Raw genomic sequence first — 3,657 nt, 5'->3', positions numbered from 1 at the left:
GGCCCTGGGGCCTGCAGGAGGGTCCCCTGTGGTCCCTGTCCTCCAGGAGCACACAGTCTAGGTGGGTTTGAGGGGAGCAGACAGGCACACAGATCAACAACAGCACAAGACAAAATGAACCTAAGGGCCTGGTGGGCTGGCGGGGGGCACAGCCCAGGCAAAGGTGGGGAGGTGGGCCCGTGTGAGGGTGGCAGGTCAGCTGGGCCTGAGTAGAGGTTGACGGAGTGGGGTCTCTGCTTGGTGTTCAAAAAAACTGACAGGATTTTTGGAGGAGGGGGAGGGGAGAGAGAACAAATATTTATCGAGCATTCACTACATGCCAGGTGCTATCCAGCTGCTTTCCCACCTAGCTGTCGCACAGTCCGGGAGGTCTTTGTCATCACCCCACTTCACAGACAGGGTGGAGGCTTGTGGGGGCCTTCTCCGCATCCTGCCTGCGAGAACAGAGCTGGGATCAGGCCAGGTGTGAGCCCCAGTCCCGTGTTCTCCCCACCGTGCTGGGAAGGCGAGCGGGCAGAGCTGCAGGCAGAGCTTTTCCCGGTGGTGCTGAGGCCTGAGATGGAGGCAGGAGAGCGGCGGGAGCTAGGCCAGCCATCTCGGTGCTCCTGTCAATGGGACTGTCCTGTCCTGCCTGAGCCTCCGTCCCAGTCTCTGTGCAGGGGAGTTCCTCAGTCTTTGACCTGGCAGCCGAGGGAGCAATTGCAGGCTCCAAGCCTGCCTTGGCTTTGGACTTGTCCTGAGCAGCAGGAAAGGGTTCCCCTCAAACAAGGTCCAGACACTGGCTGTCTTGGTGCCAAAGCCTCTTGCAGAGGCAAGTGGAGTGCACCGGGCCAAAGTGGCAGAGCTGGAGGCATCTCATTTTGCAAAATGGGGCTTCTGAGCCCAGAGAGGGCAAACGGCTGATAGACGCTGTACAGGACAGTAGGGGCCTGGGACCCAGGGCTCCTTGACCTCCTGGGTTTGATCTTCCTCTGCTCTCATTTTGCAAAATGGGGCTTCTGAGCCCAGAGAGGGCAAACGGCTGATAGACGCTGCACAGGACAGTAGGGGCCTGGGACCCAGGGCTCCTTGACCTCCTGGGTTTGATCTTCCTCTGCACAGGGAGAGGTTGTATCTTCCAAAAAGTCTCTTTCGGTGGGGAGAGGTTGTGAAGAAGGGATGGAGGCCATTTCTGGGGGCTGTTATCTGCCTCCAGGCACAAGCACCAAGCAAAGCCCAGACGCAGTTCTTTCATCGTTATCGTTACTAGCGCAGTTAATAGTAACAAGGCACCCTCACAACAGTCCTGTGAGGTAGATTTTGGTGCAAGCACAATCCTGAACCCCTCTGCCCACCAGTGGCCTCTCTGGCTCAGAGAGGTTGAGTGATGGCTCAGGGTCACACAGCTGTGAGCGGTGCAGCCGGGACTTGAACCCGTGCTCTATCCACTACACCCCGCTGCCTCTCATGGAGAAGAGGCAGGGTAGTGTAATGGAGAGAGTGCGGGCCGAGTGGCAGTCACAGTGTTGTCCTAGGCTCCCTGGAGGCGGTGGCAGTGGCAGCAGGTCCGACTCTCCTGTGCCTGGCCTTCCGCTTGGGGGGTGGGGTGGGCAGCAGGACTGGGACAAGGGCAGAGTCCTGAGAGGGTTTCCTGATGTCCTGCGCAACCTTGTGCTGTTAATGCTCTGGCTGGGGGGCGGGAGCAATGAGGAGGGTGGGGGTCCTGCAGGGGCCAAGCCAATCAGCTTGCTGGAGCCAGGTCCTGCTGCTTTTTGAATACAGTCCCTGCCCTGGGCCCCTGGCCCCAGCCCCTTCCACCACGCATGGATGGCATCTAGTCCTGTGTCTCCCAGTGGAAGTTGCTGCAAGATGCTTCAAACAGGCCATACCACTGCATAATCAAGTCCACAGGGTCCTTGGAGGCAAGCTCATGAGTTGGGGGCTGCAGGACGGAGGGCTGGGGTCTTGCTCTGGCCCTGTCCCTGCCCTCTGTGGGGGCCTCAAACTTCCTCTCTGTGCCTCAGTTTTCCCAGCTGCAAATTGAGACAAAGACAGAGTTCTCCAGGGATCTTTGAAGCCCCTGAAATGCTGCAGAATCTTGCATCTGGGCACCTATTTCTTATAAGAGGGACCCTGGCCTGGAGGGCACTGCAGGGACGATCGGCAGACGGTGAATGTGGATGGCACATTAGGTAGCAGGGTTGCATCCCTGTCATGTCTGCTGAATGCTCTGGCTGTGCTGTGGTTATGCACTGGAATATCCCGTTCTCAGCAGGCACATCTGACCTGTGACGGGGGAAGGGGCCACCATGCCTGCCCGATGAGGGGGAGGGTGACGAGTGAGGGAGAGGGGGCCAAATGCTAACGGCAGCTGCATCAGAGGGAAGAGTAGGCACGTGTTCCTGCACCATTCCTGGAAGTTTGAAATGATCTTAAAATACAAACCTAAAAACAGGCCTAGGCCAGAGTTTGTCTTCTTCAGCTTTTGGAGGTTGACGTGTGGGTCAATCCACATTGCTTGACCCACACGGACTTTCAAAAAACCAGAATTTCTTGCCAGCACTTAAACATCAGGAGATTGTACACAGAAATCCGGATTCCCAGTTCCTCTTGCAAAGTGAGCGCTGCGGCCACACTGGGCGGGCGCTTCTGCAGGTGGCAGCGGGAAGCAGCTATGAGCTGGGTGTGGCAGTCACACTGTCCCTGCCTGGCCCTGCAGACGTGTGAGTTTGTGATTCCTGAACATTTCGACTGCCCAGTCTGAAGATACATCAGACACAGGCTTGTGCCTGCCTGTCTGTCCTGTGGGATAAGCTCCCACAGGGAACCTGCCAGGCCTTTATGATTTCCTTGGTGCCCTGAGCATTGGGGTCACCTGAGTCTTTCTGAAGGCTGGTCTACCCCCATTTGCCAGATGGGGAGACTGAGGCTCCTGAGTGGACTGGTGGAGGGCTGGATGTTCTGCCTCCAAACGCTGCTCTCCGTCTCTGTCACACAGAGTCTCACACATGAGTGTTTGCAAAGGACATTAAGTCTGTTCGTGCCTGTGGTCCTCACAGCAGGATGTTCTGCCTCCAAACGCTGCTCTCCGTCTCTGTCACACAGCGTCTCACACATGAGTGTTTGCAAAGGACATTAAGTCTGTTCGTGCCTGTGGTCCTCACAGCAGCCCTGTGGGGTAGGCAGTGGGAGCCCGCCAGCTCTCCCATTGCACAGACACAGATGTGGAGGCTCAGAGAGGTGAAGGGATCTGTCCAGGGTCACAGCAGTGTCTGTCTGCATCTGGCCGAGGACAGAAGGGCCCATAAAAATGAGACCAGTTAGATCTGGTTGGGTGGTGGGACCACAGGTGGATTTTGTTCTTTGTTTTAGTTGAGATGGTTTGTGCAATGCAAAACCCAATCAGCAGTACGAGGCTGGGCCTGAATGGGCCAAGCCCAATGTGGAATGGCACAGGCTAAAAGGTGTGTCTCTGGTGGTCAGGGGGTGAAGGCCACAGGGCAGTGGTGATCAGGGGAGCCTTCATGGAGGAGAATGGGCCTGAGCAGATGGGCAGGAGTTAAATGAGCAAAGAGGTGGGAAGGGGACTGTCTGGAAGGAGGGGACAGCCTCAGCAGAGGCAGGTTGGAGGGGACAACACAAGGTGGGTCTGTTGTGGGGGTGCTGGCTGAGGAGGGT

This window comes from Galeopterus variegatus, unplaced genomic scaffold (assembly GCF_000696425.1).
Source record: "Galeopterus variegatus unplaced genomic scaffold, G_variegatus-3.0.2 Scaffold14635, whole genome shotgun sequence".
Classification (NCBI taxonomy): domain Eukaryota; kingdom Metazoa; phylum Chordata; class Mammalia; order Dermoptera; family Cynocephalidae; genus Galeopterus; species Galeopterus variegatus.
Note: the sequence above shows the minus strand (reverse complement) of the source record.